This window comes from Cimex lectularius, unplaced genomic scaffold (genome assembly GCF_000648675.2).
Source record: "Cimex lectularius strain Harlan isolate CLEC.00 unplaced genomic scaffold, Clec_2.1 scaffold137, whole genome shotgun sequence".
Taxonomy (NCBI): Eukaryota; Metazoa; Arthropoda; class Insecta; order Hemiptera; family Cimicidae; genus Cimex; species Cimex lectularius.
Window position 1 is genome coordinate 825691 of NW_019392687.1, and position 24906 is coordinate 850596.

The 24906-nt window shown below is 35.8% G+C and overlaps 1 protein-coding gene and 1 non-coding gene across 3 annotated transcripts in view; one reads left to right on the plus strand and one right to left on the minus strand.

Moving 5' to 3' along the window:
• The window catches only part of LOC106664828 (ras-related protein Rap-2a), a 297001-nt gene that overhangs the window by 54748 nt on the left and 217347 nt on the right, over positions 1 to 24906 (minus strand). The gene's annotated exons all lie outside the window — the stretch shown is intronic.
• Trnag-acc lies at positions 8494 to 8566 on the plus strand. The gene has a single exon. It is a non-coding gene; the product is annotated as a tRNA-Gly (tRNA).

Consider the following 24906-nt stretch of genomic DNA (forward strand, 5'->3'; position numbering starts at 1 on the left):
CCGTGCACAGTATTTTCTAGGTTGCTTTCTTTTCCAGTCCATCCACACTGATCGTCCTCCTTACATCACCCAATCCCTCCAATTCAACTCGTCACCCGCTCATCCCTATTGACCTTCTTGTTCAGCAACATACAACCCATACTTTCGAAAGATCCTTTCTGATCTGAACCCCTAAACTCTGGAACTCCCTTTCCCTTTCTATTCGTCACGCTGCCTTATTTTCCTCCTTTAAATCTTGTATAATCACCTCCTCTCCCTCCAAACAGCGACCTTACGTTAATATTTGATATTTTCGTTTAATACTCTTGCTATTTTTTTTATGGCTTGCCTTATTTATATACACTGTGCCATGATTTTTATTTCATTTTATTCTTAATTTCATAGAAGGAACATCCTTTATTTATTTCATGTATATTCCTAGGGGACACCAGTCCCAGAATAAAGTTATTTTTCTTCTTCTTAGGTGCCAAAAATGTTCTGTCCCAGGTCTTACATCCCTACGTATATTCTTTCATGATTGTGGTTTCGGTCCTACATCGAAAAGTGCTGCGCTACAATGTAGATAGTAGGCGAGATGGATTTGCTGAAGCTTCCCTGGAGCCCAAGCAACCAAACCGATCATGTAGTCATAGGAGTTGCCATTTCAACATTATATCATCGAATCACACTCTACTTTGGTATGGTACGATCAAAATTTGGAAAAATGCCATTTTCCAGTCTGTCCGAAAATGTGTTGGGGGGGGGGGTTGAGGTGGTTGCTGCTGATCTTTCTCACACCCATTGCGTGTTGATTCTCTGAGTCTCTACCTGCATCCTATGATGCTTGTTCATTTCTATAACTTTTATTTTATTCTATTATCTTATCTCACAAAAGGGTTTTGGTCCTCATAGCAGTATAGTAGTTTATTTTCATCCAAGGGTGTCTCTGTTCATTTTCTTCAACTATCAAATTTCGTTAAACTTTTTGTCCCATTACCGTCCTAATTTGATTTAGCAAGTCAGCAACATGATCTCATGATTTTAAACTTCACTGCTAAGATGGTTGCTACTGAACTGAATAACTGAATTTTATGACTTGCATTTTCTTTTTTATTCAGCAACTTGTGCTTGTGTGTAGTTCGCATTGTTTCCTCATTCCCGTCCTATTCCTATTTTCTAGGACGTTGTTTGATTCATATCCTATGATTTCTATTACGAAAAAAGGTTGGTTTTTGTCAGCAGAGCAGCGTAGGAGTCAGAGCCTCTGAGGGCCACCTGTCGACAGTGCTTTTGATACGTGAGAGCTTGCCACTTTTAAACATGTTTTTAATGCATTTTTAGCCTCAGAGTGGTGGATCGTGGTGGTTGAGCCTAGAGCTTGGGACGTCCCTACCCTAGTCGCCTCGACCGCCTTTTTGTTACTATTCAGTAGACCTCATGTCAGAGTACCCAGACAACAGCCATCGTTTTGCCGAGATTTAATTAAACTTCTCCAACTAATTATTTGTTATTTATTTCTGATTATGAATTTTATGTTGGTTGATTAGTTTTGACCAGCCTGACCTAATTATATTTCTCAGATTTTTGTATTATATACTAATTGATAAAATATGGCAAATATAACGCTTTGTTAATTACAAAATTGTTTTCAGTAAGATGCATTACCGAGATTTTATCTGTTTAATGAATTTGACGAGGTATACATTCTCAATTTGTCGAAGTTTGGTATTTTGGATGGAGCATAGTTTTGTTAAATTTAACTTTAGCGTAGACTTCCTGTAATCAATTTGGTCGAAAGCTTCAGAAAATCGATTTTCCATGTTTGAAACATGTTGGATCATGATTTTACAGAAAATTTTTCCTATTGCTCCGCCTTTACGCGTAGGAGTTTCGACCATTGAAAATACGATCAATTATTTCCAGATTGTCACTGCTCAACGGGCAGTAACATTTTTCAACCCAATTAACTTGTTTCCAGGGCCGAATTGTATACATTTTGGTCCGGGGTCTACCGCCTTGTAGAAAAACTTTGAAAGGGAATTTCATAATCAACGGGACCGTAAAAAAAATTTCTTCCATTCTCACAGTCAGCTCATAATCACAGTCCACCTTTGTAGGAATTCAGTATTCAAGTGATACTACAAAGTAATGTATGCAACAATAAAACCCGTTATGGCATGCTTTCTAGCCCATTGCGTACAAAAACGCCAAGTGAAATTCAGCAGAAAAACTTTATCATAGCCAATATTTTACAATTTACCACGATCAACAAATGTCATGACATTCATGATAAAACATTACCACAATTGACTAGTTGGTTTTAGACAATTTGAAAGTAATATGCGCTATATACTTTTGGGCTAATTGGTTCAATCACCCTGGGTTCAAAATAAAATCGAGTTTTTGTTCAATAGAGCGATATGACTGTTGTATTTTTCTCACGCCAATAATCAGTTATAATTATTTCCTTGTTATTACAATTTAACTGGAATAATAATTTATAAAATTGAATTCAAATGGTTTAAATCAATTTGATCGAGACACTAGAATTTCAAGATGATTACAAGTGTATTTAGCAAACTGGCGAGAGCTAGCGGAAGTTCCATAACAAGGATGAAGTGTGAGGGATCGAGGATGCCATTGTCATCTTAAGAAGACGATCGCCCGACGGCGAGATATGCACTTCATTCATAATCAGAACGGAAGATGATTAATTTATTATTGTGTTCTGGAATTAAAGTCATGCGCGTTTTCTAAGAAAATGTTAATTAATAATTTAATTGACATTATTATTTGTAACTTTAGAAATGAGGTTCTAATCTTTGGTTGAGTGAAGTTAGTAAATTAACCTAGGGTCAAATATTGCGTTCTATTTCAACAATATAAAAACTATTGAACATTTAACATTCGTTTGACTTTCAACATTTTCAGCTTATGTGAGAAAAGGTCAAAAGATGTTGTACTTTAAAATAAAATCAAGTTTCTTGGATCTTTGTTTTTTTAATAGGTAGAGTTAAACATAACGAAGATTAAAACGAAGATTTTAATATGGATGTGTAGCTAAAAAAACGATGGAAGACTCGATGATTATATACTTCCAAATTTGAGTGGTTTTTCACCATCCTGGTCTGCCTCTTCATGTAGGAGTTTGGGATTGGATTTACCCGGAAGCGTTTCGGCTTTTTCATCATCAGTGGAGGGTTTGTGGGTACTTATCTTGCTAGGCCAGACAGGTAAACTAGATTACAGGTTGAATGGAAATCAACCCCAGAAGAGAAATGCTGAATCATCTAACTAGGTGGATGGTCGAACCAGGATGTTCGGAAACAGAAAACATCATCAACACAATACCTCTATACCTTTCAGACAACTATTAGGTATTAGTGTTTAAACGTGTATGCAAAAGGTGGTTAATATTTGTCATCTTCTGGCTCATAATGTTTTTTTTACGATACGTTAAAACTTCTTAAACCACCAGAAACAGCGAGGACAGTCGGATGATCGGTAACATTGCAAAGACTTGACAATGACTGAGTAAGCGTCTGAGGGTATGGGCAAAACGTATTTTCCGTAAAAAAACTGAAGATGACGAGATGCCGTAACAAGCCTGTCAGACAAAGACACTGAGGTTAGGCGGACCAGGATAAACGGTCAACTACATTCCATCACCACCATGGACCTAAACAAATTAACTTACAGAAACTAATGTAATTTTTAAAAATCTATTAAAAATAAGATTTAAACCAAGAGAAAATATGCGAGTGTGAAGCGCGTTTTTAAATATAGGCAGTAATGATTCCTTTCTTTATGGATTCACCACAACTAAAGGGATAATTTTTTGCCTCTCTCTACTGGACAATATACACTGACAGGCAAAAGACTGCACCCAATTGATTTATTTTTCATTTTCTCGATAAAATAAAATTGTCTCATTGTTTTTATCAATAAATATTTGTTTACGCTATGTTTAAAATTTGGAATATTAATTAGAGGTAAACACAATTTATCCTTAACGCAAAACAAGGAAAAAGGATTTTTCAATATTTACTTTTTACAGAATTTGAAATGTTTATTCAGTCTCATTTAAATTCCGAAGCAATAAACTGTTTAGTTTTCATCATTGTTCTCTTAGTTTCAATTTTTAAACTTAAAAATGCCTCTTAATGCTGAGGATTTTGCGCGTAGTGTGGCAATTATTGATATGGACGTTCTATCAGGTATGGGGTTAGTGCCATCGGAGTTTCCTACGAAACTGCGAGACGCGTTTTCGAAAAACTGGGTCCTACCTTAGAAGGCCCGGTGCTGGACGACCCTAGGGAACCACAGGATGACCGTTTTTTGACATTGAGAATTTTTCGAAACCAGCACTTTACTGTTGTCCAAGCGATTCGTCACCTCCAGGAAGTTAGAGGTGTTCAAATTTCTGAACCCACTGCACGAAAAGATTAACTCAGTATGGGCTGATTGCTTTTCGCCCCGTGAGAGGACTAGAATTGACCAGAACACACAGAGTTGCACGGCTCGCATTTGCTCGAGAACACAGCCATTGGTCTTTAGACGATTGGTATACTGTACAGTCGCACAGAGCTGGTTATTGTTCATGCAGTGTCTTTGACGGCTACTCGCTATGTGGATGAAATTTTGGAACTCATACTTTGCCTGTCCAGATGAAATCAGCAACCATCCTAGCACGATAATGCCAGTCCACATGTCGCTCGCTAGTACAAACGTACCTCCAACAGCATAACATCGGGGTCTTAGCCTGGCCAGCACGTTCTCCAGACACCAGACGTTCAATCATGTCTGCGGCCATTGCCACCGGAGTTCCCTAAGCTGTCCGGCGATTTCAAGAATCTGGGGCCTACCTTAGAAGACCCGGTACTGGAAGCCCTAGGGTAACAGAACCACAGGATGACTGTTTTTTGACTTTGAGATTTCTGCCAAACCGGCACCTTACTGTCGTTCAAGCAATTCATCAACGCCAGGAAGCTTGAGGTGTCAAAATTTCTGAACGCAAAGCTCGAAGAAGATTAAATCAGTATGGACTGATGCCTTTTCGCTCCGTAAGAGGTCCAGAACACACAGAGTTGCACAGGTCGCATTTGCTCGAGAACACAGCCATCGGTCTTTGGACGATTGGTCCGCTGTACTTTTTACACATGAGTGTAGATTAGCTCTACGATCTCCAGATGAGCGTGAAAGAGTGTGGAGATGACGAAATGAAAGGTACGAAGCTTGTAATTTTTCCCAGAGCTCACCTTTTCAACATAGCTCAGTGATGATGTAGGCGGGAATTTCAATGGAGAGACCCACAGAGTTGGTTGTTGTTCATGGAGATTCTTTGACGGCCAGTCGCTATGTGGATGAAATTTCGGAACGTCATGCGTTGCCTATCCTCGATGAAATCAGGGACAATCCTATTCCAATGCGCGATAATGCCGGTCCACATGTTGCATGCATAGTACAAACGTAACTTCCGTACCCCTTCCACCATTTATGGGATAACCTCAAAAGACGAATAGGAGCACGTCCATTACTTCCTGAAACACTCCACGATCTGGAAAGGATCTTTGTGAAAAATTGGGCTAACATCCAGCAAAGAGACATTTCCAGACGGGTAGAAAGAATGCCGAGGCGTCTTCGAGATGTAATTAAGACAAGAGGAAGAAATACGCTATATTGCGATGATAATTGAAAATAAAATTAAAAAATGATCGGTCCGTTCTTATTGTTTCATTTTCCTTAACAATTTAACATTTTTTACTTTTTTAGACAAAGACTTTATTATTAAACTTTAACAAACGTGCAACTTGGATTAATATATAAAAATGTATACAAATCAAGTTATATTACAAGTGGGTGGAAGTTTTTGCCTGTCACTGTATAATTGGCACAAATCAAATGCAGATACATTTCAGAACAACAGATATAAAACAGTTATCTTACATAACGTGTCATTCAAGTAAAGAATTATTTATTATCATTCATAAACTGAAGATTATCAAAAGGCACTGTCGGATATTTTTCAATGCTTTTGAAAGGACTTTTTATCGTAAAGCACAACACGTTCGCTTGATGAATGGCAGTGTGAAAAGAACAAAACCAATTTATAAAAGATACTAGGAAGCGACGTGGCTTATAATCCAAAATAAAATTAATCTCCTTGGAATCAGTAATGCTCCACAATGGCACCTTTGTTCGTTCAGGTGTCCGCGAGTAGAATGAGTCACGATTTCGCGTTCGACAAGGCCTCTCAAGTGCACGCTGAATTCGCGTCTCTCCTTTGCCATCGGAGAAGGGATTTCATCGCATTACAAACGAGGGAGAACGGATTGCGCAATGATGTACAGGGGGAGTGTCATTTAATCCGTTCCTAAACACCTCGTTAGGTCGATACGTGTCATCATGACAATTATAGTTATTAACTACCGTTCCACCGTAAATAGACTTCAAATGAAACGGAATCGGATTTCTCACCAATTTACAATTTTCGATGTGAAATGGCTGTAGAAAAAATGCATCACTGGAAAGTGGATAACCGTCCAATATCTTACTTAAAATTGAACCTCAATTAACACTTTCCATACCACTCCTAATCTTCAATTTTATTATAATTGCTTTATTCATATCTATTGGTTTTATCCAATGATTCAAAATATGACACAACCTGGAAATTCTTGAGATCTATTTGAGGTCTTTTTTAAAATCTTTTATTCTTTCTTTCATACAAAATCTTACGTGGAATAACCATCAGTGGCCTCAACGGTTTAGGCGTTGAAACGGCGCTCATCACGGTAATGGTCCCGGGTTCGAACCCGACATACTTAAAACTGGGCTTTTTTTCCAAAAACACCAGCACCCCGAGGGTTGAAATACCTATTGCGAACCCTCGTAAAAAACAATTAAGTTTAACAAACAATTTATTACATGGTTGTGTTAATAAAATTTATCTAACAATTTCTTTCATGCTTTTGCTCATAAAATTACACCATTTTCGTCAAGTAGTGTCAGAACAGGACAGTCGTATTTGTTGTACTTTATTTCAAACTAAGAAAAAAATAACCGTAAATGTAAATCTATTATGTTTAGTGGTCTAATGACCGTATTACTTCTTTCAATTAATTATTATTTTTATGTAAGGTCTTGGTTGAGATGAAAAAGTTAGTGCAACGCGCAGGATTTGAACCTACGACCTTCTTCTCAATACGCCGCTACTCTAACAACTTGATCTATCTGACTTCATGACTTTGTGAAAAGGTGAAATGTTGTCTTTGACTAACAACAAGTAGGGACCACAGGAGTGTTCTAGGGTGGAATTTTGTAGATTTCAACAAGAAATCTCAAGCGTTTTGTTACTAGCAAAAAAATATATTAAAAAAATAATAAAATAAGTTTTTTTCTATTCAACTCTCTTTTATACTCCCGGATCCAAGTAGGAGCGAGCGTACGCTCTGAAAAAAAGCCAGTCCCACCAAATCCCACGGGCCAATCAGGACTAGGCCTAGATCATAAAGACGTCCAGGAGGTGTGGTAATCGCAAAATTTATGCTATGGGGGCTGTCATGTGAAAAAAGGGGAATGCACTTGTTGGACCTTGACATTTGTACGGACACGCCCGAACCGCGAACACCCAGAGGGAGCTTGATCCCAGGAACGCCTTCCTCAAGGAAAAAAATAATCATATTTCTCTGCCATAACTGCTGAATGAATTTATGAGATAAACGCTGGAAAGATTGCCGGCGGCAAACATGATATTAGAGGATGAATTACAACAATAAGTCAAAGCATAGCGCATATACATATTAATGTTGATCGCAAACTGAAACTGAAATTATGTTTATTCGTATCCATACTATATTTGCAAATGCATTGAGAAGTGAATCATAAAAATCATAAATCGTTATTTTGTAAATGTAATGTAATTGGCTTTGCAAGAGTTGTACTTTTATTTAACCATCATCATATTTATATTTTTTCTAGCAGAACGTCAGGTTTTGCTCGTTTAGGATATAAAAAGCGAATCTGCATTAAAAGGCAGTAGAAATCGCACCAATGACCATGAAATTTTGGTGGCATTGATGGAGAAGCCCGAATTTTTCAAAATATTAACAAATTCTTTTCAATTAATTAAGGTTTTGGTTGAGATAAAAAAGTCAGTGTCACAAGCGGGATTCGAACCCACGAGCTTCGGCTAAACACGCCGCTGCTATACCACTTGACATGACTTCGATCCACTCGGACACTAACTTCCCATCTCAACCCCACCTTTTGAATTTTCCCTCGCCTATCTCAACCAAAACCTTAATTAATTGAAAAGAATTTATTTGGTCAAGCGGACTACGAAACCTAATAAAATGTAATAAGCAAAATGAAGTATACTTTACAAAAACTTTCTGTGATTTCAGTTGTCGCCGAAAACCGAATAGATTATACGACATTTGAAAAATGGCAAAATTGGAGGAAAACTTCAAAAGGTGGGGTTGAGATGGGAAGTTAGTGTCCGAGTGGATCAAAGTCACGATAGCTCAAGTGGTAGAGCAGCGGCGTACCTAGCCGAAGGTCGTGGGTTCGAATCCCGCTTGTGACATTGACTTTTTTATCTCAACCAAAACCTTAACTAATTGATAAAAATTTATTTCGTCAAGCGGTCCACGAAACCTAATAAAATTTTAAGAAATTCACTAATTTCGTGGTCCGCTTGACCAATTAATATGTTACAATTAATTAAGGTTTTTTGGTTGAGATAAAAAAATCAATGGTTCGAATCCCGCTCGTGCCATTGACTTTTTTATTTCAACCAAAAAACCTTAATTAATTGTAATATTTTAAGAAATGTTAAGCCAAAATGTGTGTGAGACGGTTATTTTTAGAAAAATAAAAACTCGTTTCCCATAAGAAAATGATGACATCAATGCTTACAGTAAAAAACCCATGATTAATGTTATCGTGATAATTATAAAATTTTCTGAATTTGCCAGATAATCCTACAAATGAAACGGCCATTTCTAACAAATATTTTCCCCAAAACACAATTGGAATACATAAAAACCGAAAAGGCTTTGAGAATTAGAAGGAAGATAAACTTCCTCTTTCCTCCAGGTCCAAACCACTTTGTTTTCCAAATTTTTAATCTGGAATGTGCCACCCAACCCTCCTTAATTGTTGTTCTAAGGCCTTCAGATTTTCAACCTACTCGGCAAAAACAAAACCAACAACAAATACCACAGAATCAAGAATCAAAACACACGGATGGAGATCATAATTCATCCTTGTTCAATGATAGTGCGCTCTTTATTGTACATAATATCATAATCCTTTTGATTTTAAGGTATAATTAAACTATCGAATATTCAGAAATGCATTTCTATAAATCAAATTACATTGCTGTAAATGTCAAACTTTAAAAATTTGAAACTATAATCTACAAGTTGAAAAGTACTAAAGACAATTTTTATTGTTTTTATATTATGACATCATTTAATAATCATTTCCTTGTCCAATCGAAAAGCTATTAAATCTTCATTTGAGGTTCAACATAACAACCACTTTCATCCAATAAAATCCAAAAACTAAAACGATTTCAACCTTATCATGCTTATTATTAAATTATAATCGTTAATATATATTATATTGTAGATGTTCGAAATCCAATTATCTTTCTATTAACAGGCAAACTCGCCGCGGAATAACAACCCATTAAATAATTCATATTGGAACAAACAATAAAATCATTCTATTTCATTATTAAATCAATAAATAAAAAAAGTATTGCCCTTCCTGATTGATTCCCTGATTAAGTCAACACAGAAATATTGCATGCTCGTTCATTCGGCAACTTTGTTAATATCACCATTTGCCAATTTACATTAAAGATATTCTAACATTGTCATTCAAAGTAATTATATGTAAACATTCTATTAAATATTTATTAGTGATGTAATAAAACATCATTTATGTTATTTACATTCCACATATGTTCCGGTGTAGAATGTGCGATTAAGCCGCGTTGTCCGGCTGTGTCTATTTAGAAAATAAGTTGGAAGCCTACGTTAAAAAAACGATAAATGTTTGATAACCGTTCAAATAGTGTCTCAGTGAAATATATTTAGCTTGGAAGATATTGTTCGGAAGATAGGGATAGAGATAGAGATAGAGACAGAGACTGAGATAGAGATAGATATAGAGATAGATAGACAGCTAGATCGATAGATAGACAGGTAGATAGATAGATAGAGATAGAGATAAATATAAAGATAGAGATAGAGATAGAGATAGATAGATAGATAAATAGATAGAGATAGAGATAGATACATAGATAGATAGATATATAGATAGATAGAGATAGAGATAGAGATTGATAGATAAGTAGAAAGATAGGGATAGAAATAGAGATAGAGAGATAGAGATAGAGAGATAGAGATAGAAAGATAGATAGATAGAGATAGAGATAGATACATAGATATATAGATAGATAGAGATAGAGATAGAGTTAGAGATAGATAGATAGTGATAGAGATAGAGATAGAGATAGATAGATAGAGATAGATAGATAGATAGAGATAGAGATAGATAGATAGAGATAGATAGATACATAGATAGATATATAGATAGATAGAGATAGAGATAGAGATAGATAGATAGATAGGGATAGAGATAGAGATAGATCGATAGATAGAGATAGATAGGGATAGAGATAGAGATAGATACATAGATAGCTAGATAGATATATAGATAGATAGAGATAGAGATAGAGGTAGATAGAGATAGATAGGTAGATAGATAGGGATAGAGATAGATAGATAAAGATATATATATATATATATATATATATATATATATATATAGAGAGAGAGAGAGAGAGAGAGATTAAACTCTGAACATATTACTACACCTGTTGCGGAAAACCTATAATGATACGCGTCATAAATATTTCAATTAATTATTCTTTTTATGTAAGTTCTTGGTTAAAATGAAAAAGTTAATATCACTAGGGGGATTCGAACCCACGACCTCCGGCTTAATACGCAGTTGCTCTAACCATTTGACCTTTCGTGACTTCGATCCACTCGGACACTAACTCCCCATCTCTACAACCTTTTGAATTTTTCCTTCTTTTGGCCATTTTTCAAGTGTCGTATAATCAGGATTCGATTTTCAGCGACTTGTTAAATGGCCGGGGGGGGGTAGGAATCCCGCTCGCGACACAAAGTTTTCTACTCAACTAAAACTTACATACAAAGAATAATCTATAGAAATAAGTTATTTGGTCAATTAGATCACTAAACATAAATTCATTAATATTACACATATTATCAAAAACGCATGTTGCTCATGTTTTACATTACTTTTTGTGTCGAAATTTGTACCGGCATATATATTGTTGCAACAAAGAAATATGTTTTACGTTGATTAACAAAATTAACATTAGTCAAAAAAATCATACACATATATGCATACTGTATAATATCAAAAATTAAAATGGCGTGAAGGTTGGAAAAGGTAAGTCGCCCAAAGACGACTTAACCTAGAAGTTATTAAGAAGGTCCCTTGGCCATAGTCGATTTAGGCAGGGGATTTTATAAGGAGCATATTTGTTGGACAAATGGGTTAGTGATACATACGGAGTTATGGGATTTTGTGTAACAAGAAAGGATTTCTTCGACAAAAGGAATTTGGAGGTCGGTGTGTAGAGTAAGGTTCGAGACGCAATAATGGTCATTGGTGATCGTATGGAGAATTTTTGATTTCAGTGACTGAATTATTTTGAAATTCGAGCGTTTGGTTGAGCCCACACAGTTTCCCTAGGTCCAAATGGGTCGGAGTACTGTTTTGTAAATTGTAAAGTTCGTTAGTGAAACTTTAGATCGTTCATCTAGTAGTTTTACAATGAAGACAAAAGTAGTTTGACAAGAAAGAAATCATGATTTAAACAAACTATCATATTTTTATCCAGCAGGATATAGGTCATAGCAAGGAGGTCCGAAGTCGTCGAATGTAATGTTCTATATGCTGCACGTGCCTTTAATCAGTTCTGTTGGGATAAAAATGACGATAGTTTGTATAAATCATGATCTCTTTCTATAAGATGTTTATATCGTTTGTTAAGTGCCTGCCTTTTCTTTTTGGTGGGGTTCCATGTCAGTTATTTGCCGAGAAACATGTTTAGATATTTCACTAAGTCAGCAGTTGGTATAGGTATGTTGTTAGAGTGTTGAAATTGCTCATGTTATTAAAGTGCAATAATGTTTATCATTAATGACAAAAACTGGAAAAGGCTATTTTATTTAATTTTGAGGAAACGGTGGTAAGTGTTCGTTAATATTTTTACAAAAATTATTTTGACATTATTCTAATAAAAAGGTAACTGACGCGCAGGGGCGCAATTCCTGTTCGGCCTTTACTTTGTTCTCTTTTTGCCCCGCAATCCTCTTCGGGTATTTGATTTCAAATAAAATCCGTGGTGGGTATAATTACAGAGAATAGTGGCCGTGAAAATATTTTTTGTTTTGCCACTGACTCACGGCTCAGAGTATAAAACGGGGGCTCGGGCCCTAACGATCATCAGTTTATCTCAGGATACAACGCCGAAAATGTTCTCCCTCCGATTCCTCGTAAGTCCAACATCAAAGGCGTTTTTATTTTATTCATACGGATCAATGTTTAATATAATTTTTTTTCTTCTCGAAATAAGGTTTTCGTCGCTTTGGCCGTCGCCTGCGCTTTCGCCGTTGAGCCCGAAAGGGTGAAGAAGGACGTCCTCGTCGGTGGCTACCCATACGCATACTCTGGACTTTACTCTGGAGCTTACGTACCCACTGCATACTCTGCCGGAGTGGGCTACCCTGCCGCTGCATACCCTTACACAGTCGGAGGCCTCTACGGATCTTACGTTTACTAAAAACTCAATCTGGCTCAAAACACATACAATTGGCGTTATTACATGAATAAAATTTTCCGATAGTTCCATTATATATTTCTATTCTTCCGAAACCTTTCTGAAAAGCCAATATTTAAAAATGATATAACATATTACTGTTTAAAACAATCAAAGAACAGCTTTTTACACAACATAACTACTTGGTTTGTCCATACAATAACTTTTATCTTCTAAACTAAGTTGCAAGAAGAAGTCGGCAAGATTTGGAGACAAATGAAATAGATCAGAAGATAAAGCCAAACAATAAAAGTTCCAAGTCACAGAAAATCCTCAATCATATTGTCTTGATTATTATTGAAAAATATTTACGCAAACAGCTAGATGAAAGCGATACACTTTTGAAAAATGACACAATAGCAAAGAGCATATTGTTGAACAAAAAAAGTTTATTGTTAAATATTTCATTTGGGCGAGTTTACCTTCATGGAATGCTTCCTCGGCCTAGAAGCCCAGCAAATTGTTATTCCGTGTACAGCAGGGTAGGAAGGAATATCGAGTAAATCAATCTCCTTAATGAAGTAAAAGGACAATCAGGAATTAATGCATTTAAGAACGAAAGAGGACCGGATCGGGCGTGATTTATGTCCAGCGTGTAATCTGCATATGTCGGGGGTTGAAACGACCTAGATATTACAGATATGACGGTCATGACTGACAGCACTGTGATCCTGCCTATTAACTGACAACGCCTAGATTGATAAATGGCAACAATTTACTAATATTCCTCTAGTCTCGATGTTTTGTTCTGTGAGAAGCATTTTGGCAATTTCTAATATTAACGGTCAGATTAATCACACATCTTAAGAAAAATCTCACTTCTAACTTATTTATATTTCACTTACAGTTTATATTGTGTTTGTGTTATGAATTTTTATGGGAAAATAATTTTCTTTATTTATTTAATTAATCTTTTAGATTTGTGTAAACATAACATGTTCTAATCGAGTTTTCTCAACCAAATTGAACTTTTACTTTGCCAGATTGAACTTTTTCCACGATTAATTAATAATTCATGTGTGTGCGCGCGTGCGTGTGCGTGTGCGTGCGTGCGTGTACATGTGTGTATGTGTGAGAGAGAGAGAGAGAGAGAGAGAGAGAGAGAGAGAGAGAGAGAGAGCAGGACAGAAAAAGGAAGCCAGAGGAGTGAGAGAGGAAGATAACGATACGAAGAGAGGGAAAGATTGCCGGAGAGTGTTGGAATGAGGCAAGGAAAAATAGGATGAAATAAAAAAATGGATTTCTTTTAAAAAAGGAATGTAAAAGAGAGTAGAGTACTAGCGGATAGTACCATACATAATAATGTTCATATAACTGCTATTAATTTAGATGCAAGATTAAGAGAAGGAGAGAAACGTGAAGCAAGAAGTTGTTAGGGACATAGAGAGAGAGAGAGATGTTTGTGTTATGAATTTTTACGAAGAAAATAAGATAGATAGATAGGAAGATAGACAGATAGATAGATAGATAGAGAGAGAGTGAGAGAGAGAGAGAGAAAGAGAGAGAGAGAGAGAGAGAGAGAGAGAGAAAGAGAGAAGGATAAAATGAAAGAATGCGAAAAAGAAAGATATGATAATAAAAGAAGAACTACATTACGTATATAAACACATTTAGACAACTAAATTTGAAGTTCAACATAACATACTGGATCCAATAAAATCCCAAAAAACAAAACTTTTAACTTTATTAGCGTTTCTCTCTCTTTCTCTCCGTCTCTCTCTTCCTCCCTCCCTCCCTCGGTCTCTCTCTCTCTCTCTCTCTCTCTCTCTCTCTCTAACAGTAACACCTTCTTTTTGTCTCACGTTTCTCTTCCTCTCTTAATCTTGCTTCTAAATTAATAGCAATTATATGATCTGTATTATGGGTTTAACTTAATGGGTTATCCATTAGATTTCGTGGTCTGATTGATTGAAATAAGTTATTCAATTAATTAATCTTTATATAAGATATTTATATAAGGTTGAGATAAAAAAGACAGTGTCACGAGCGGGTTTCGAACCCACGACCTTCGACAAAATTCGCCGCTGCTGAACCACATGACCTATCGTGACTTCGATCCACTCGGACACTAACTTCCCATCTCAAACCATCTTTCGAATTTTCCCTCCTTTTTGCCATTTTTTAAATGTCGTATAATCTATTCGGTTCTCGGCGACAACTGAAATCACGGAAAGCTTTTATGAAGTATACTTCATTTTGCTTATTACTTTTTATTACGTTTCATAGTCCACTTGACCAAATAAATTCTTTTCAATTAATTAAGGTTTTGGTTGAGATAGGCGAGGGAAAATTAAAAAGGTGGGGTTGAGATGGGAAGTTAGTGTCCGAGTGGATCGAAGTCATGTCAAGTGGTCGAGCAGCGGCGTGTTTAGCCGAAGGTCGTGGGTTCGAATCTTGTGACACTGACTTTTTTTATCTCAAGCAATACCTTACATAAAGATTAATGGGTTATTTTTAAATTCCCACCAAAGAATCTGTTTTACTGTCAATCCGTTGCGATAATATTCTCTGGAAAACCATAACAACCTTAAACGTTATTTCCTACCACCTGTTCGGCTTTCTTCACTATCCATTGGTAGTCACCATCGCTCAGTATTGAGTTTAAGCAGCGACCTTTGCATTCGCCAATTACACGACTTTCCTCTCTCTCCTAATCTGATCCAGACATACACCCAGCTCTATCCAACGACAACTTCATAGCCTCAGGGAGAATCAAAATTTGTGAAAATAATCCCACCGGACTGTTATCACAACACAAAGGATCAAAAAGTATGACATCTTTCTTCAAAAATTTCCTTTTTTCTTTACAATCCTTTACAATGAAGTAATGAATAAAGCATTTCCCCAATTTCTGTAAATTTTGTTTAATCTGTAGGATTCACCAAAACAACTGATATCTGTGGTTTGACCTACTGTCATCTTGCTTCCCATCCTTGGAAAAGTCCTTCTCCTCATGAAACTGCTAAACTTCTATTATTGTATCTTAAACCCTATTTCTGACGACCAGTTCAGCTTCCGTCACTACAACTGTGTAGACACCATCGTTACAACATCGAGATGACGCAGTAATCCTGTGCATTCGCCAATTTCAGTAATATGCTCTCTTAACTATGATCAAACTGAGCGTCGGTGGCCGCAACGGTTTAGGCGTTGACACGGCGCTCATCGCTGTAAGTTAAAGGTCCCGGGTTCGAATCCAGGGGCCCTGCATGATATACTTACAAATGGGCTTTTAAAAAAAAAAAAAAAAAAAAAAAAAAAAAAAAAACTGAGGGTTTATACGACTTCTGCCGTTGCGAACCCTCGTTTGAAAAAAAAGTGGAATAGTGTTGTGGGCAGAAAAACAAATAGTGCTATTGTACCAACGCCTAGCTTTCGACGATATATTTCGTATCCTTCAGGGTCTACAAAAAAAATATCCTCCGATCTCTCCAACTGCTCTCCACTGCGTGGAACAAATGCTTAGTTTTTGGAGAATCAGAATTTTCTAAAAAAAAAATCCTCCTAATTTTCATTTATCATATACCCTTGACCAACTTGCACCTGGAAAAACGGTTAAACTGTACCATTTAACGCTACACACATGATGAAACTACGTTAAGAAAATTTGCTTCTTATTTATGTCGTTGCAAATAAACATAACTTACCAGGACATACAAGCCTTATTTAATATTAAAAAAATTGGAGGACTGCCGTCTTTTCTCTTGTCTGCATTAAATTTTCCCGAGATGATAAGTTCCAAGAGGGCTATTTAGGTGGGGGTCGGCCATAAATAAAAAATTCGTCCAAAAATTCATCACGCTCAACATGTGGCAGGCGAGGTCGAGGCTCTTAGGTAATGCGAAAAAATACTCGATCGAACGGTCGCAAGATGAAAAACACGAACGGATATCATAAATCATTATTGTTCAATGATAGTGCGCTATTTATTGTACATAAAGACAATCGAGATAAATCTCCTAGCCCTTTTGTTTTTGAGGTATTAGCAGGCATAATTAAAATACTTTTTCTAACATTCAGAAATGCAAACTTATAAAACTGTACTTTTTTGTAAGTAATTTTTTTTACAATAAATCGCTTTGTTTAATTTTAACTACATTCTTCAGGTTGAAACGTACTAAAGGTAACCTTTTTTATTATTTATATCATCATTTCATAATCATTTCCTTGTCCAATCAAAAAATATTAAATTTTAAATCGATTAGGTTTCGTGGTCCGATTGATCAAATAGATTCTTTTCAATTAATTAATCTTTAAGTAAAGTATTGGTTGAGGTAAAAAAAATCAATGTCAATGTGTGGGTTCGAATCCCGCTCGTGACACTGACTTTTTTATCTCAACGTTAATTAAAGATTAAATAATTGAAATTAAATTTTAATTTGAGTTTCAGGATAACAAACTATTAAGCGTTTGACGCAGATACATTAAAGCAAAACGATGCAAACGTTAAATTCTTAGGTAATGGGTTATGATTAAATCATAATGGTTACTACAAATGATATTGTAAATTTGCTAAATCCAATTACCTTTCTGTTATCGGGCAGTCTCGCTGTGGAAAAACAACCCATTAAATAAGTCGTTTTGGAATAAATAATAAAATCATTTTATTTCATTATCAAACCAATAAATAAAAACAGTTTTGCCCATTCTAATTAAGTCAACATGGTGAGAGATAGAGTGAGTGAGTGAAAGAGGGAGAGAGAGAGAGAGAGAGTGTGTCAGGGAAAGAAGAAATTGATTATTTTAGAGTTTTAGATTTATTGGATATTATAGGATAGCCGTAGATTAATTTCGACCTTATGTATAAATCATGAGCATAAAATTACTCTTTACTAAAATTACTACCAATGGTCTGAATTTTATTGGAAATGACAAAAAATGAAGGATGATGATGAACGGGAGAGGAAATAGATCTATTCACTTGTTTTCCTCAGAAATGTAAATGATACATTGGCTACAATAATAATTATTTGGTACTTGACGACAAAATGGCTACGATATTTTAATAACTATTTGAATTTGCTGGTTCCTTCAAATGGTAATTAAATGGTAAATGGTAATATGATGGTCACTTTAATTTATGAATGCAATCATAAAAATAATAGCCTATTCTTATGCAGTACTTCTCGTCATGTGAAGTTTTAGGACTATTGAACTTATTTCGGACAAGAAAAAACACCTTTTTTGCTTCCAGGTCGGAAAAGGGCTAAAAATAAAGTTGTAAATTGTTTGCCTTACAACTCCACACACCCACACAGAACGTTATTGGCTCCCCGAATCGATAATATACAGTTCATCATCAAGCGGGATAAAAAGATTTTGGAAAAAGAAGAAGGAAGAAAAACTGTGCCGCATGGAAATATTAATAATCTTGCATAACGGGATTCAATGACGTAGGCAATTTCGTGAATGTTTTTTCGAAAGATAAACGTATTTGTCCGTACACACACGTGAATGCAATATATATCCCGATAATGAAAAGAAAAAAGTTTCTAGTTTAACTACCGTAGAAATATATTTTAACGTAGGAAATTATAAATTTGGAGTCATGTTTGTAAATTGAAGATTGTAGTTTTATGTTAACCTCCTTGATACTTTAATATTTGGCTTCTTAACAAAGGCCTGGCTGGTGACGTCAGAGTTAAGAAGTAAAAGCACGTCGTGACAGCTCAAGTGGTAGAGCAACGGCGTATTTAGCCGAAGGACATAGGTTCGAATCCCGTTCGTGGCACTAACTTTTTCATTTCAACCAAAGCCTTACATAAAAGATTAATTAATTGAAAGAAGTAATTTGGTGAATAGACCACTAAATAATGGACCTAACCTTATTTATGAAAAAAACTCATCCCGGATCAGGTAGTTAATAAATGAATTTTTTAAGTGTTTGCAAAAGTTTTTCCACACTTCTTGTGGTTTTCATGAAAGTTTCTCCGTAGACCTCTCCCCTGCGTAATAGACGTGCTTATGTTGCCGATGGGAAATCGAGTACTACACATTAGCAAGTTAAATTCACCAGGAAAGAGGGTTAGAACTTAAATTCGTACAAACGGCCCGACATGTGCGGTAATTGACTTTTAGAAAATTGAGTTTTCTTTGTTCTTTTTCACGCCGTCACCTAAACAACCCTGCTTCGGGCCGTTTTTCCGTACTTAAACGACATTATTGCTTCCGCGGTTTTCGCGAGAATAATTACGAGAACTTGACGCCCTGGAAAATGTGTTGAACTCGCGTTTAACACATCGTGGGCGTCAAGTTGTCCTGAAAAATAAATTCGCACAACTTAACTTTTTCAACAACAAAGCTATTTTAGGCTGAATAAAAATTAACCGCGTATTATTTCTTAGTTATTGTTGATCATTAATTGAAAAACGAATTAATTATAGCAATATAAAGCATCCAAAAGCGTGACAAGAGAATTATACAGTGTCCCACTTAATTAAAGACTGTGTGGAGAGACACACTCCAAAATAATTAACAAAGAGCTGTCATTAATTTCATTTTAATTGTCCAATCTACACGAATTTCAGTACAATTAACTTACAGATTGAAATGTTGATTTTAAAAAGCATTTCGATTGTCAACTTTGGCTTTAAAAACATGACAAATTTATTTGTCGTTTATAAATTTATATTCGTTATTACTTATCAACAAGCTATTTGTCTTATACAATATTATTAAATATAATTTTTTCAATTATTTAATCTTTATGTAAGGTATTGGTTGAGATAAAAAAATTAAATATAATAAAAAAGTAAAAAACTTTGCTATCCTTGGAACAGTCTCTATGCTGAGGACGATATGTTACAAGCCATTCGGCTAAGGAGTATCCATCACTTTTAATGTTTTATATTAGATTTGAATTGTTGTTGTTGTTGAATTGACAATTGTAAGGTCGTTAAATGTCATATCCGGGTCCGCCCACCAATACCATTGTCCTTGATCGAGCTTTTCGTCTAATGAGGAGGGCACATAAAAGCATTGAAGGATCCAGAGTTATGATTGAAATTATAATCTACCTGTTTTGACGCGTAGGAGGAATAGTCGAAAATCATATGCATAATATAAAAAAAAATAACCTGTCCTGATTAATTTTGTAGGCGATTATTCTGTGGTTTATTATACAAATGCTGCTCTTTGACTTTACGTATGTGAAATTTTATTATAAAATATTTTTTTTTAATATCGGGAGATTAGGAGTCTAGACGTAATGGTCTTGAATTGAAAATACGTGTTTAAAAGTACAAGGCTGTTATTAAATAATGGGTGTCTGCACTATCAAACACGAAATCAAACGGACCCATGTTTCTCGCACACATATTAGACACAACGAATGAATAAAAATTCGTTTTATTTTTTCTCAACAATATTCTGTGGTAAAAGGTTGGTTTACTGGTAAGAATAAAGGAAAGTAATAATAAATTAAAATTTCTAAAAAGCCAAAATATAATTTCAAATTTTAAAAATAGATTTTTTCCCTTAGAAGATTTCTTCTTGGGATACCTGCCGAAACTCTTCCTTAGTCCTTTATATCCTTGCTCTTTTAGTCTTCAGCGGTTGTCAGAGTAATAAACAGGGTGAGGGACAGGCCCCTAAGAAACAAACAAACCCTTCTCCTAAGTATAGGCAGTTCTGGAAGTTGGAAAACGGGATTGTTATATCCCTTAAAAAAATAAATAAATAAAATAAATCTTACATTGTATGAGTAGCAGAAGTTGAATACGATGCAACGTATCCGACCCTACGATATTCTTTAGATAACATGTATATTTTTTTATTATTTCTATTTAGAGTTTTTTAGAGACCTCTTGTTTCATAATTTGTTGTCATGAGGAGTGGTCAAAAATGAGGTAGTTTAGAAAAACACCTTTTTCATTTTTTTGCCGACGTTTCGACCTTTATTCTGGTTTTCTTCCGGGCAAAGAAAAAATTCTGCCCTGAAGAAGACCCGAATAAAGGACGAAACGTCGGAAAAAATATGAAAAATGTGTTTTTCTAAATTACATCTTTCTTGACAGTTCCTCACGACTTCAACAATTATTTCTCTTACAATTAATTAAGGTTTTTAGTTGAGATAAAAAAGTCAATGACACGAGCGGGATTCGAACCCACGCTCTACCACTTGAGCTGTCGTAACCTCGATCCACTCGGACACTAACTTCCCATCTCAACCCCACATAGGAATAGTTTTCCCTCCTTTCTGGATAGAACAATGGAATTATTACTATTGTTTAAACTAATTTAGATATAGAAAGTTTTCTTACAAGGGAAAGCTACTGATGTGGGATAACAAATTTAATTTAAACATTTTTTTTTGTGATAATACGTCGAAAAATATTAGAAATCCAAGTGTTCTAGCCAACGGCCATAGGAACGGAGAAAAAGTTATGCCTTTTGTTGTGTATGGGTTTCAAGGCTATTATTTTATTGTATATACGTATAACAAAATAATGTGAAAAAACTATAAAAAAGTTTAAAACAAAAATATACTTCCAACAAAAGCAAGTAATGTTTTTGAAGAAAACAAAACCAATTTGGGTTCGTTTTAAGACACTTTTAAACCCTTAAATACAGATTTTAATAGCAGTAAAAAACGAGGAAAAGACTGAAGAACACAAATAAACAACCAGGTCAAAACATTGTAATTATAGCTATGAGAAAAGGGCAACTTTCTTCTAATGTAACGACATACATGTACAATTCCATGTAATATTAGAAAGGTTAAAAATAAACCTTGTTTGTTCAAATTATGATTAGATCTTTGCTAATGAGTTGACATGTCAAGATCATCAAATCGACTGACTGATCGTTAAGCTCAAATAGCTCTCAATACTTTTATATTCTGATGATCCTTGGATAAAAAACATAAACACTTAATCACTTTTTTAATTTTAATAGCTTAAAGAAAAAAAAGAAGAAAGAATAGCTTGAGGCAATTGAACCAAGGGCTTTGATCGGCAAAAGAGGATTTACTCAGTTCATACGAGGAAAGTTCCAGATCCGATTAAGTCTATCGAACCTGATTTTTACAAAATAAACGAGAGAATCGGGCGTGGCGATCTGCAAGGGTGGTGCCGGGCATACTCCCAGGACCAAGGACGACGAGGAAAGACGAAAAAGAAAATCCAAGGCCTATCACGTGACGACGCACACCTCCACGTGAGGTAACTACGGTCCCCCGTCTTTGAATTTTCAAGCCCAACGGTCGTTGAAAGTCTACCGTTTTTTAACGATTTTCAAAAGAGAATTAATAAAATATTTTTACAAAATGAAACAAAAGTTGTCGCCCTGCTGATGTTTACCTGAAAGCATATGACAAAGATGTCATAAGGAATGCGATTTTTGCGAGTTTTGTACAGTTTTTCAGTTTTTTAAAAATAATAATACACTTACAGGCAAAATATTCCACCCAATTGATTTTGTTTCTTCATTTTTTCGATAAAAAAATTCTGCTCTTAATTTGTCTCATTGTTTTTACCAATAAATATTTATTTACGCTATGTTTTTAAATTGGGCATATCAATTAGAGGTAAACTCAATTAATCCTCAATCCAAAACAAGAATAAAGGATTTTGCAATGTTTACTTTTTATGGAATTTAAAAGGTTTATTCAGTCTGATTTGAATTCTGAAGCAATAAACTGTTTAGTTTTCATCTTTGTTTTCTTGATTTCAATTTTTCAACTTAAAAATGCCACTTGTGCTGAGGATGTTGGGCGTGGTGTGGCACTTATTGATGATGGACGTTCCATCAGGTATGCGGCTATTGCCAACAGAGTTCTCTACGAAACTCTGGGAGAGGACGTAAGATGTTTTTGAGAAACTGGGTCATACCTTAGAAAGCCCGGTTCTGGACGCTCTAGGGTAACAGAACCCCAGGATAATCGTTTTTTGACTTTGAAATTTTTTCGAAACCGGCACCTTACTGTTGTCCAAGGGATTCGTCACCTCCAGGAAGTTCGAGGTGTTCAAATTTCTGAACCCACTACACGAAAAGATTAACTCAGTATGGACTGATTGATTTTCACCCAGTAAGAGGACCAGAATTGACCAGAACACACAGAGTTGCACGGCTCGCATTTGCTCGAGAACACAGCCATTGGTCTTTAGACGATTGGTATGCTGTACAATCGCACAGAGTTGGTTATTCATGGAGGGTCTTTGACGGCCAGTCGCTATGTGGATGAAATTTTGGAACATCATGCTTTGCCTGTCCCCGATGAAGTCAGCGACAATCCTATTCTAATTCGCGATAATGCCAGTCCACTCGCATAGTACAAACGTACTTCAACAGCATAACATCAGGTCTTAGCCTGGCCAGCCCGTTCTCCACACTTGAACCCCAATCGAACATTTATGGGATAACCTCAAAACACGAATAAGAGAACGTCTATCACTTCATTATACACTCCACGATCTGGAAAGGACTCTTCGTGAAGAAATCGGCTAACCTCCAGTAAAGAGACATTTCCAGACTGGTAGAAAGTATGGCAAGGCGCCTTCGAGATGTAATTAAGGCAAGAGGAAGAAATACGAAATAGAAATGTCAATTAAAAATCGAATTAAAACAAATTTTAACTTTCCTTTTTTCATTTTTCATTTTCCTTAAAAATTTACATTTTTTAAAACTTTCACTTTGATTAATATATAAAAATACATACAAATCAGGTTGTATTACAAGTGGGTGGAATTTTTTTGCCTGTCAGTGCATAAAGTTTTTCTAGGGATGTGGCAATAAAAGACTTTTCGGTGATTCCACGAAGTTCAACTTATTGACCAAACTAATTTACTGTAAAGAGAGTTTTTTCAACTTACTTTAATCAAGTATCCCTATGTTTGTTTATACCAATTTAAAAAAAGCTTTTGTCAAGCATGGTGAGACAACAGATGCAAACCCACCTGAAAATGGAGACATCAAATTGAACGAATCTTTTTAAAAGATAGTTCCTTCTCACAGTAAGTTGTTTTCAACGATTAGGATTTTGAGCCTACAAAAATCCGAACAGAGAACTCAGATACTTGCTTCCCTGCTCTATCATGATTCTCATATCTGGTCGCTTTCCTTATGCTCTCTATATGGAGCCAAGGAATTGCACCCTTGGACATAAACGCGGGCTTTGCACAAAAAGTAAGTCAAAATAAGGATCTTGTTATAGTCTGGATGAAGAAGCAAATTCTATAGTTACTCCCAGGCTTTAGACCTATTTTAAGGTAACCAAAAGTAGTAGAAATGATAAATGGTGGAGTGAGTGTGCTGTTCAGTCTTTTTAAAAAGAGAATTCTTGTTCATAGCAAGTTGTTTTCAACGATCTGGATTTCGAGCTTACAGCTCATCATCAGGTTGTATAGCCCCTTCAACCTGATGATAAGCTGTAGGCGTCCCTAAATTGATGATCGGAAGCGGACAAGTACAATATGTCGTGTTTTATTCAAACTTGTTAATTACTTAGTTGGTTTCCGAACAAGTATCGAATTTAAGATATGATAAAGTTTTATGATTTTATTCCCCCCCCCATGAAAATTTTCCAACGAGAAAAACAGGGCCAAGTCGTCGTCGACAAAATCAGGCTGCGATTAAAGCGGCTAGCAGATAAAATGGGACCGGTTCCGTGTAAGGATTAGGCCAGAGGGGCTTGATGGGCGGCGACGGTGGAGGAAAGCGTGAGCGAGTTAATATGCTTAACTGCTATTGTCTTATAATCCATGTCTGAGTAATTGGTTTGGTTTAGCCTCTCTGGAGTTGTTGATTTAATTACGGAAAGGCGGGAGCCCGAATCCGAATGCCGCCTCCGCCTAAGACGTCACAAACAAAGTAAAGGGACAAATTGAATTTTTAAAAGGCGGATATCCGCCCGGCAAGTGCGGAGTTGTACTTTCCGTCCTAGACTTGCTTTCGGCATTACGTGATGGAAAACACTGGTGAAGAGGTTTTCAATAGTTGGAGTCTACTCGGCATAACTTATATCTTCCTTAATGTAAACCCTCCTTTTGTCGACA